General features: G+C 34.6%; 1 long non-coding RNA gene across 3 annotated transcripts; it reads right to left on the bottom strand.

Annotated features, from left to right (window-relative positions):
• Positions 1-10205: 10205 nt before the first annotated feature.
• LOC108814782 (uncharacterized) lies at positions 10206-12081 on the bottom strand. Of its 3 annotated transcripts, none has more exons than XR_001943701.2 (7): positions 11856-12080; positions 11647-11761; positions 11244-11546; positions 11027-11144; positions 10818-10935; positions 10581-10725; positions 10206-10488 (listed from the first exon to the last, which is right to left on the bottom strand). It is a non-coding gene; the product is annotated as an uncharacterized LOC108814782 (long non-coding RNA). The 3 variants fall into 3 exon arrangements; XR_001943700.2 differs by having other exon boundaries at positions 10581-10677; positions 11856-12079; XR_001943699.2 differs by having other exon boundaries at positions 10581-10935; positions 11856-12081.
• Positions 12082-12859: the final 778 nt, after the last annotated feature.

Raw genomic sequence — 12859 nt, 5'->3', positions numbered from 1 at the left:
TTTTTTTATCAACGACCTGTCACCTAATTTGTTTATGGAAAAATTTACACCACGAGACAGTTTCATGTTTTTAATTACAACATGAAGTTCTTTCCACTACTAAGGTAGTTTTTTATAACAGCTTCCCACGTGTTATAACTAGCTGGTTACCACATAACCCTAAGCGCTAACACCTTGGCTAACCAATCCTTTTGTTTTAGCGGGAACCGCTTACAACTGTTCATCTCTATTTCTTTTTGAGTGGTGTAGATCTCTTCTGATATTTTTTTGACAAGACTTATATCTACCTAATGTTAACCATCCGATTACATCACACATATAAGCTTCGACGGTCCAGATTTTCTGGGTTATTAGATCTTACTGTCACCTTTTCAACTTATCTTTCTCCTTCATTCGAACAAAAGAAGAAGAAAAATCAAAACTTCAGGTATACAGCTTTTTCCAGCGACGGTTTGCTTCCAGAAATTGGAATATTCTGCTTATTATTCCTCTCATCTTCACAGATCCCCCGCTAACCTAATTTTTTACAATTTTTTTACAAGTTTCAATGTTGGACCATTGCATGGTCATCCCTGGAGAATGGACCTCCGTTGGCAAGCTCTGGGAGTTTGTGATAGACAAGAAGAAGATGACACGTATTGTTCCAGTCCGGGCGGGCATGGCATTGCTTCACCATCACTGATCCCCCTCCGGCTTCCGTTCTCAGTTACTGGCCTCCTAATTCAAAAGAGCTCGCTACAGGACTTACAACACCGCCGATCCTGCTCACCAACGTCGGAGCCGTTTCCTACTTCTTCCATCACCTTGCTTTGAACCAAAGCATGAATCTTTTCGTCACTTTCGAAAGAAAAGTTGACAATCCCCCTCCGACTGTAGCAGCTCAGACTCCCAACAAATTTCACAACACCTGACCAACCCATACTTCCGAACTTCAATACTTTCCGTAACCCGTCCTCCATCTCCTCCAAAATTGTTAGATAAGGTAGTGTCGGTTAAGGTGGTTAGAAGATAAGTCTGTATCGGCTTGTGATAAGGACTCGTAGATATGATAATAGATATGATAGTATCTTTGGAGAATATCCTGTGTAAAGCTATATAAGCTCATTGAACGTTGTGAATAAGATTAACACGATTCCAGTAACATTCTCTCTAAGTTTACATGGTATCAGAGCTTGTGTAGAATCAAAGATCTAAGAGAGAAAGATGAGTAAAGGGGATCTAACAGTAGCCGGTGGCAGTGGTGGTAACGGGGTCAACATGACTTCGCCGTATTTTCTTTCTCATTCCGATAACCCAGGAGTATCGATCTCTCCAGTTCAGTTGACAGGAGAGAACTATGCAGAGTGGTCATCTGAATTGGAGAATGCGCTTCGTGCTAAGCGCAAGATAGGCTTCATTGACGGGTCGTTGGTGATGCCTGATAAAACGAGTAAACCTGCAGAAGCGGAGATGTGGAAGACGGTGAACTCGATGATTGTGGGATGGATCAGGGCATCGATCTCTCCTGCAGTCAGATCGACGGTGACGTTCACGACAGATGCACTCAAGATGTGGAACGACCTGAAGAAGAGATTCTCGGTAGGGAACGCCGTTTGTGTGTATCAACTGAAGTCGGAGTTGGCAGCGTGTAAGCAGAACAGTGCAAGTGTGATGGAGTACTTAGGTCGTTTGTCGTTGAAGTGGGAAGAATTGTTGAGATACAAACCGCTTCCTAAGTGCACATGTGGTGGCTCGGAGAAGATTGCTCAGGATTACGAAGAAGAGAAAGTCCATACCTTTCTTATGGGGCTTGATGATGCTAGGTTTGGCAACGTGTGCACGCACATCATTGGACTGGAGCCTCTTTCTGATCTCAACTCTGTGTACCAGCGGGTTGTAAGAGAAGAGAGGCGCTTGTTGTCATCTCGTGTGGAGACTCAACAAGATGCAGTAGGGTTTGCAGCAAAAGCAGAGACGTCAATTACAGACAACTCGTCTCTCGCTGCAGGAGCCGCAAGAAGCCGTGGTGGTGGAGCTGGTGTGTGTTCACACTGTGGCAGAGCCGGTCATGAAAAGAAGGATTGCTGGCAAATCATAGGCTTTCCCTACTGGTGGACAGAGCGTAATCGTGACGGTGATCGTGGTGGTCGTGGAAGAAACAGAGGTCGTGGGAGAGGTCAACCTCGGGCTAATGCGGCGCAGGGAGCGACAGGGGGAGCTCCTACGATCACCGCTGAGCAGTGGGCGTCATTGACGGCTCTTCTGGAGCAGCATAAACCGCACTTGGTTCCAGATAAACTCAATGGTAAGAAGCAAACTGGTGAGGTGATTCTTGACACCGGTGCTTCTCACCATATGACCGGTGATGAGAAGTTGTTAACTGATTTGAAACCAGTAACTGGTTGTCCAGTTAACTTTGCAGATGGGAGTCAAGTTTTGTAACAAGATCTCCAACTGGGTCCTCACATTTACCCATTATTCTAGGCCCAGGCCTGAGGGTGCTAATTGTCCAGGAGAATGACTCTCTACCCCAGGAGAATGCCAATAAATCATCAAGATCTTCCAGCCTCTGGAAATGCTTTAACGAGGGTCTCGGCTTCTGCGACGTCGCAATCAACACACCGTCCACAATCACTAAAAGACAGAGCTTCAGCTTCTTCCACCCAGGCATGTCTTTCTCTGTCTCTACCATATCCAGGAGATCCTCCACAATAACATCCCTCTTACTCCCGATAAGCTCGTCCCAGTACCTATAATTCTCATCAGTCTCAGGGAGCTGGTACTCGATTGTGTACCCATCTTCAAACTCACCGCATGGAAATCCAGTGACCTCCCCGAATTCAACCAAGGAAAAACGAAACGGTTTGCCGGCGAAAACATGCCACATCTCATATTTCTTCTTCGTTACCACCTGTCGCGACATCAGGTTGTGCACAACCCGTCCTGCGTACAATCCACGAGCCGGGATCTTGAAAAGCCCTCCGAAACAAGAAGAGAGTAGCACCAACATCTCCGGAGTCCCCTTCAACGCGTCTCTTACCCTAAGCAGGAAATCAGCCATGGAGTAGATGTTTGTCCGCTCGCTTGGAAAACGGTCAGTAGCAAAGAGTCGCTTCGGTAGCAATTCCTTTACATTTTCGACAACAGAATCCGCAGAATCTACAACAGAGAAAAACCCTAAATCAGTCTCAAAAGATGTGAAACCGCTTTAATAAAAAAAATAACTACTGCGCACAAAGACTAACCTTCCTCTTTTTCCTTTCTGCGACTGCTTCGAGTTCTAGCCATCGTTATATCCCCTCTCACACCGCCGTCAGTTTTTATCGCCGGAAATCACCCCAGAATCGCCGACCAATCTTCCCTCTAAAAACCTCGGGTCTCGTAAAGTAGAGAGAGTAATGGAGGAACGAGAAATAAGGAAGGGAATGGGATGTTGAAGAGACTAAACTTGATTAAATGGTTTTCTAATAAAAACGGGCCCACCACGATTTCGAATTTTGAAAACAAAAAAACCAATTAGAAAACCTAACTGGAGAAAATAAAGGAGTCGATATGGTTAGGTTAAAGTCATGGGTATTTTAAGTAATTTCACCAAGAAACTACCTCACCCGCGTTAACTGCCTTAACTTGTAATAAAGAGACATAAACTGCCTTTGGGTGAAAATAACTATTTGTTTATGTTTACCTTTTGCACGATGTAGTATGTAGTTTTTGCCAATATGAAAAAAAAAAAAATAAACATATCCCATCTATCTTATTAAAGCTGAAGTATAATTTCGGTGTGTTTGGATACTTGGATAAGAGTATTAAAAAATTGATGTGTTTGGAAATATGGATTGTAGTCTTTTAAAAAAAATTAATTTTGTTTGGAAACAAAGATAGTAATATTAAACAGAAAAAGTAATGAGCTTAAGTTATTAAGTCCATTATAAAAGAATGTTGTCAATATATATAATAAAAATATAATATAAAGCTCAATTTGAAATACCAACTCAAATTATGGTTTTTATATTTCATATTAAGTTTTTAAAATATAATATATGTAATTATTTATATGATGATACATATTAAATACTATTAATTATATGATGGTACATATAAAATACGATTAATTATATGATAAAATTATACGATATATAATAATGACTAAGGATGGGTTTTCAGACATCCATACGGGTTTGGTTCTGATCGGTTTGCGTTTCGGGTTTTCGAGGTCAAAGATTTCATTCCTATTAGGATGTTTTTAAATTTTTGTTTGAGTTTGATTCGGATCTTTGCGGGTTTGGTTTGGGTTTGGATAACTTATTTAAATTATTTTTAAAGTTTCAAATAACTATATATTTAAATTTCTCAAAATTTATAAATAAAGTAATATATTACCTACAAATTTAAATAACATATGTCAGAATACCTAAACTTAACATATCAATTGATTTGATTTAAAATTTTGGATACGAAATCAATAATTATTTTAAATATTTTTGGTGATTTGAGTATACTTTAACTATTTCAGATATTTGTTTTTGACTATCTATATATATTTTCAAGTATTTTAAACCAATTTAAAAGTATAATTCTTGATGTTTTATATACGTTAAATATAAAAATAATTAATATATAAGTGTATAAATCTATTTTTAGATAAATTCAGGTGCACGAATTCTTCGGTTCGGATCCGATTCGATTCTCTAACTAACAAAATTTTGAATAATTCGAATATTTAATCAATTTATGTTCAGGTTTGGTACTATATTTACGGATTGGTATCAGTTATGTTCCTCGGATTCATTTTGCCAAACCCTAATAATTACATGAAAAACAAATATCATCATATTTTTTAAAATATACATCCGCGGAGGTGCATAGATCAAAGTCTATAATCATTTATTTTAACAACAAGCCAAATAAATATGTTGATTGAAGAGCGAATAAAACAAAACTAGAGAAATACATAGTTTACGAGAGACACTATATGTGTTGAATTTATTATAAAGAAAATTTTATTAAAATAAATAAATTCAATAATTACAAACAAATAATATATTTTATAAAAGTGAAAACTAATATCCGCGCTTCGAAAGCGCGGGTCAAAATCTAGTATATATTAAAAGAGATGCATTCGTAATTAATGCATTCACACTGTATTTTCTGAATTTGCTGACGTGTCGCCTTCAAAATCATTTAACATTTAATGCGTTCCCACACTAAGTTTTTTTAACTACACTCGAGACAATTTAATGTGTTCGCATTCTATTTTTTCAATAAGCTCTTTTAGTTCATATATTTTTAACATTTGTAATAGTGAATTGGAATGATTTAAAATTCTATTTGTACAACTACTGAATAATAGCATTTTCAAAAAAAATCATTAAGATTCGCATCAACTAAAATGCTTGAGTGAGAATGTTTTAGAAATTGAAAGTTTCATATCTAACTTGGTTTCTTGAAAAGAGACATGTGACAGATACGGTGATGAATAGGGTCCAACGCTATACTCCAAGTGTATAGATTGTTCAAAATGTTACTTTTGGCAATTGTGATACAAATAGCGTCTACACAACTCATGGAGGTCTCTTTCAAAGCTCTTCTCGGGTCTATGAAGATAACACTTTACTGTTGGGTTCTTTAGAGGAACTTGACAAGATTGAGAGGAGGAAACAGGTTGATGATGATGACGATGATGATGATGATGATGATGATGATGGGAATATAACTCTAAAACATGTTTTATGGTCGTGTCCATGGATGGCTGATGGTCTGAACGAAAGTGACTACAAGAGATTTCTTTGGGGAGCTGATTGCACCGAGAGTTTTCTAAAATAATCGAAGTTAAAGGTAAGTGGTTAACTTCTAATGATGTTTTCGTATGTGATTATTTAAATTTAATGTGTTTTGTTTACCGTTTTAGATGATCATAAGATCACATGAAGGACCTGATGCAAGATCAGATCGAGAAGACATGAGAAACATGCTACGCGGTCTCACATTAACACTAATCAAAATTTACATTATTAACTCAATAAAAACCAGTTTCTATGAGTATAAATATACAACTTTTTATATTATGACTAAGTTCAAACAACCAAAATAATAATAGATTTTATATAAAATACAGAATCTTAAAATGTCACCAACATTGTTTGTACAAAAAATACAAATAATATTGGATGTCCTTTTTCTTAAACTATTATTTAGATTTTATTTGATTTTACAAGCATTTAGAAACTTAAAAATGAAACCATTGGTTCGACATAAGAACTGTCGAAAATTCATATAACATGAAACCAAACAAATATAATAGTTTTAGGTTTATCACCGAAAAATTAAAAACCTCGATCACTTCAACAGAACAAAAAAAAATAAATATGGATTTAGAATAGTATTTATATTTTAGGAGGTTAAAAAAATAACGTAATACCGAACGAATATCCAGATCAAACATATATAACATATTTTACTTAAAAAATAGGGCTGGGCAAAATATCCGGAATTGACGAACCGAGCAGAAACCGAACCGAAATTCAGGGTCCCGAACTCGATCAGACACGGGGTAAATAACCGAATGGTTCCTAAACTGATGTATCCGAAGAACCGGTATTCAACCGGATCTGAAACGAGAGCCGAATGAGTATCCGAAGATTTCCAAAATGTATATATATATTTAAAAATATTATTTATAATTATATGTATAATTATTTTAAAGTCAAAATCAAAACTATATATTAAATATATTAATTATTTTTTGTATTTTCAGATAAAATATGATAGTTTGTATAATAATACTCTAAAACTGTGTCCAATGAGTAATTTTAATTTTTTGGATACATTTGGGTAGTTTGGATACAAAATACCCGAACCGAATCGGGTAATATGATTAATTTGAGTATGAACCAGTTTCAGATATATTTGTTATTCAGTTATTTTAAGGTTTTTTTTACATCAAAACCGAATCCACTCGAACCCGGGAGGACCCGACTCGGAATTTTGTAATATCCAAACGAGACTTAATTTTCAAACCTGAGAAATCCGGTATCCGAAAAAAACGACGGATACGTGAATACTCATACCTATTAAAAAGATAACAAAATCAATAATTTCATCCCGTGCAAGGCACGGGTTATTACCTAGTGTAACTTAAAAGAAAAAAAAAAGTTCAAGAAAGAAATGTATATGAGCATCAAGAGTTGGGCGTGTTAGTTTCACTAACCTTGATATTAACTTCATCTTCCAACTTTGCAGTACATTCTGCCTATCAATCTATAGCAAGTTTGTGCTTTGTTTTCTTGATTTCATTGAAACGATGTTCTTTCAAGACTTGTTGTGCCACGATCTGGATGTAGAAATTGTAAGCTTCGTCATACGATCATCAGAAGTTTTTACTCTGTATGGTAAGAAGTTAAAATTTCATCACATTTTAATTTGAGAATCAATGGAGCTGTGGCAAAGAATTTAAGTAGAGATGAATTAAATATATTGCAATCAGTTACTGGACGAAACGTTTAAAGATTAGTAGTTTTAAAGATCGTGTGATCATCGGTTTAGTGGAAGAAAGATTCGAGATTTTCTTTATAGAAAATAAATGAATGTAAATTGGGTAAATAAGTAAAACTGCTTTTATTTATTTAAAGGTTTCTGTATTTTCTTTCACATGTCACGATGCGCTTCAGTATATAAGAGACTAGGGTCGGTCCGCGTTACGCACGGAATATAATTTACGTGCAATGTATATACCTATATTATGGTCTAATTTTAGTGTGTAAGTTTTATATTAAGATTTGCATGAGATATATAGTGAATTTGAAAACATCTCCCACAAATAATTTCATGCGGGATATTTGTATTTGTTGTTGTGTGGTTTTGTTAAAGTGATGTTGTTCTGTCATAATATTTTTAGGTGGGTTTTGTTGGTGGTGTTCAATGTGTTGATTGGTTTATATATTTTGTGGTATAGGAATAGGTGATTGGTTTATATATTTTTGTGTTTCTTTTATCAATGTGTTGTTGCATGTATTTAGTATTTGTTAGTGATGAATCGAGCTTTCACTGCAGTCAATAAAGTCAATAAGTAAAATTGAATTTTAAGATTTTTGCATTTAGTCATTATTAACTTTAGAATTAACTGTTTTGCTTAGGCATAGATTTTCGGCTTTCGATTCGATCGGAGATCTTTTCATTTTTTTGTCTCTAGAAATATATGAACTGTTCGGTAATTTGGTTTGTTTTCGGTTCAATTTTTGTAAAATGTTAAAAACCAAATAATATCCGATAAAATTTTAGTTTCAATTCAGTTCCGGTTCATTATGTTTTTTGAGTAATTTGGAAAAATCGGATAAAATCAGTTTTTAGTAACAGGTAATTCAGGTAAATCTTATTATTTTGGATATAAATTTTTTGGATAATAGAACTTGTAGGTAATTCAGAATTATTTTTTTAAATGGATAAAAAGTATTCGGTTATTCATTTTTCCAGGTAATTAAGTTTATAAGTAATGTTTTTTGGTAACTTTTAAAATAGTTATAATTAAAAAAATGAAGTATGTAAACAATAGTTTGAATATTTGAGTACATATTCGTTTTTCGGGTCAGTCTGGTTTGGTTTTGCATTTCATTTTATGTTCTAGAGATATATGAATCATTTGGTTATTTTAAAAATATGTTTTGGTTTCAGTTCGGTTGACGAAACAATTTCAGGAATTGACTAATATCCACTAAAATATTTGTTCCAATTCGGTTCTGGATTTTTGGATCATTTCAGATATTTCAGATATTAAATCAGTTTTGGTTATTTAAAATGAAATATCAGATAATTCGGGTAAATTTAAATATTTCGGATATAAATTATTCAGACAATTTGATTATTTCGAGTAATTTTAAAACATTTTGGGAAAAACAACATTCTGGTAATTCGTTTTTTAGGTAGTTCAGTTTATAAATAGTGTTTGAAATATATTTGGTAATTCTAATATTAAAATTATTTGATGATTTTCTCTGTTTGATTCCGGTTCAGTTTGGGTTTTTTAAGAGATATATAGAATGTTTGGTTATCTATGAACATCAATTTAGTTTTTATGTAATTAAAATAAACTTATACTAAATACAGATAATTATATTCTAAAATTGGAGGGTAATGTATATTACCTAAACATATGAAATTTTTGAATTTCATATGCCTATGCCTAATATAATGTACATTTTCAACAAATGAGAGGTAGGTTCACTTTGACATAATTTAAATAAGTTAATACTATAATTATTGTTCTATTTATTTTGTGAAATTTCATGTGCAAACATTTTACATAGTTTAACTTTGTATATATTTTTTCAAAAACAGAATGATTTTTAAATGAATGTTTATAGTTGCGACGCAATTAATCATTTTCCTTTGCAGCTCTACCACCAATTATTTGTATTTATCTACTATCTTTTTCGAATTTTTCCAGAACTTCAATCATAGTTTTTGAATTCTCGAATTTTCTACTTAAGCAATGCCTCTATCCGTATCACTCGTCCACCAATTTTGCTTATTCAATATCTATTACCTTGTTTGGATCTTCTGATTTTTGGATCATAGATTTTGATCACCTGATTCCAACTCAAGTTAGGCTTTCTTTCTTTGCTCGAGCTCAACAACCTTTTTTCTCTTCATCATGATCTTTGATCCTTTGCCTCTGCTCCAAATATTCAATCTTAGATTTTGATTGTTTGAGTCGCAACCTAAGCTGTGATTTATGTGTCTGCAACTCAGTCACTTCTTTTGTTGATACACCTCTTACATTATGCGTCTTCTCCTCTCAAGTTGTACATCTTGTCTCTGCAGCTCAACCACCAGCTTCATATTTTTTTCCATTTTCATATTTTACCTTGTGTCTTTCTCTGAAACCTGAGTCTAGCATTTCTTCGTTTTAGTTGCAGCTCAAACTGTGCTCTCTGCTTCTGGAACTCTTTTTTCATGATTAACTTAAGAAAGAGAGTAAGAGAAGTATGTATAAGCAATCTATAACTCAGGAGAACATCACGTAAAAGCTTTGATCGTGGTTTCCCAAATACTGTTTCAATTATCGAGGGAAGGTCTATGAGTCTGTGGCCTTTTTAGATTTTGTAGTTTGGTGTAGTTTGGTCACACCACCCTGACGGAATTTGTTTTACATAATACTGAATCAGAAATTAGATTACTATACATTCTTCATTCTTGATGAACATTCTTTCTTTGCTTACTATACACAGAACTTGAGGAAAAAGAAAGAAAATAAATTATTTCTAGATTTTACATTGATTTTTATCTGACTTAAATTTACATGAGATATAAGAGAACAGAAGGAAAAGGACAAACATAGAAGTAAACTGTAAAACCTATAAGAAGTCCTTCACTACGTGTAAAACCTATAAGAAGTCATTCAGTACGTCTCATACTTTTGTCTACAAAGATAACAGCATCATTTCACGCAACAGTGTTTAAAGCTAAACCTTGAAGTACTCTTGAACAGCTCTCCATCATAGCTTTTATAACATCCTGCAAACACAACATCAATAATATTATTCTGGTTAGTGTTTAGTACTTATTACAATCAAAATTAAATACTTTGCTTTCTTCAGTTTGTTTACCTTATTTTCAGAATCTTCAATATAGATATAACAATGACAATAGAGCAAAGCCTCTGCTCTCTCAGCGGTAACATTGGTCTTGAACGTAACAATAAACCTTTGCAAGAGTTACCATGTAAGACACTAAGGATGCTACTGTTGATAGCTATTGCAGTGTTGTGAATATGATTAGTACTCTCTCTACGCTCATTGTGAGAGCTGAAATAAAGACTGAGACCTAAACCAATGCAGATTCACCTGTATAAGAACAGTTGCTAGGAGACCTAAACTCCACAAGTTAATTGTAAGAGCGTTGCAGCTTTTTGTTAATAGCCTTGATTACGTAAAGTTCAGCTTCTGGCTCCCCACGCTTGACCTGAAAAGGGGAAAGAAGGAAATCAAGTCTAGGGATGATGGGAAGCAATGGCTGTCCAAGAAATTTTTAAAAAGCAAGCATATGGGTTCACCTCAACATCATCCAAATCCATATAAACTTATTTTTCTATGGACTCTTTGGGAGAAACTCCAACTTATGACATTTGGTCTTTGAAGAAACATATCTTTCGTGCAATCTGTCCATTTTATCTTCATAAAAAAATCAAAGTTCAGAGACAAACTTCAGACAGAAACCAATTACACTGATGAAGAGCAAGGGAGAGTCTCCCAGAATCTGATGAGACGCACTTCGACGGTGGAGACGCAATTCGACAGCGGAATCAAATCGATAGAGGAGAGTCGGACAACTTTAAGTTCAGATTGCTCTGTGTCACATCAAAACCACTTATGGAATAAATTGAACCCGCCTTGATAAGATGCTTGTACACAGTGACTTTTATGAAGGTTGACTGCAATACATAAACAAAAGGAGTGAAAACCCAAAAAAAAAGTGAATATGAAAACATCTCTAATAACCGAAACAGAATATGCATGTTGAATGCTGAGAGCAGGTCATCGGTTATATTTAATGGTGGCCTGCATAATGTTTGCCTGAAACAGAGGTTGAAAACTATCAGAAAGAAGAAACATAGAGAAGCTTGCCGGAACTATTTAACGTCACGATTATCAAGAGTCTTAAGAACAGACTTACATTTACATTCACCATGAGCATATCAACCAAATGAGTTCTCCACCGCCCCTGACATTCCTGGCCTCCCAGAAACGCAGCGTCTGATCTCAACAGTGTCGGATCACCTGGCAGACTTCTAATCAGAGGAAAAAAAACTGGAGTTAGCCATTTCAGGATAATAAGTCTACTAAGAAAGGCTGAGAATGTGGATTTGAGAGGAGCAAGGCTACCTTTATATACTCTCAGATACATCCGCACAAAAGAAACTTGCATTGAAGGCTATATCATGGTTGATGGATTTAATAAGAGGATTAACTGGATGAATCTGTAATGGGAGCGTTTCTGTTGATGAAAACGAAGATCAAACGTCAAAATCGAAACCCCATCTCGATCTCTCTAATGGCGGAGAAGAAAGAAGTTATGAACTCTAATTTCCAAAACGGCGTTGCATAAGAATATTAACAGACATGATGGATAAATTCAAAATAATATAAAGCCCAAATCACAACCAAACCCACACCTATCATCGAACTCAGTTAGTGAAACGGAACGTTTTAAAAGAAAGGAAACGTGTCAGCACCATATTAACCGAATTAGTGACATGGTTCATCCTAGAAGGAGAGAGTCTCTTCTTTATAATAATAGATTCTCATTGTAATCAAAGTGAAATTCTTGGGTTCACCCCTATAGTGAACCTTTAGGTTCATCCAACCAATATGATTTTGTTATTTCATATTCAGTATCTTTTAAAAAAGGAAACAAAATATTGTCAAATTATAATAATATTTTTAAACTAAAAAATAAAAATTAATATTAATTGCAAACAAAATTACGTTTCAGAAAAATATATTTTTAATATCGTCAGCCAAACACTAAACCCTAAACCCTAAATCCTAAACCCTAAACCACTGGGTAAACCCTAAACCCTTGGTAAATCCAAAATGTTTGGATAAATTCTAAATCCTACGGTTTAGGATTTATCCAAGGGTTTATGATTTACCCAAAGGTTTAGGGTTTAGTATTTAGGGTTTAGGGTTTAGTGGGGGTTATTGGTTCTAGTAGTTTAATGGATTTATAAATCCTCATTAGATTTGGAAATCTTCCATAAATCTAATGATTTTCAAATCAAACAAGTAGATTTGAGAATTGACTGATATGAATTGTAAAATCAAAATAACTGAAATGTTATAAATGAATCAGATGGATTTATAAGTAGACCTTTGAGTTTAGGCGA

This window comes from Raphanus sativus, chromosome 7, assembly GCF_000801105.2.
Source record: "Raphanus sativus cultivar WK10039 chromosome 7, ASM80110v3, whole genome shotgun sequence".
NCBI lineage: Eukaryota > Viridiplantae > Streptophyta > Magnoliopsida > Brassicales > Brassicaceae > Raphanus > Raphanus sativus.
The sequence above is the reverse complement of the archived record's forward strand: the minus strand, read 5'-3'. Positions and strand labels throughout refer to the sequence as shown.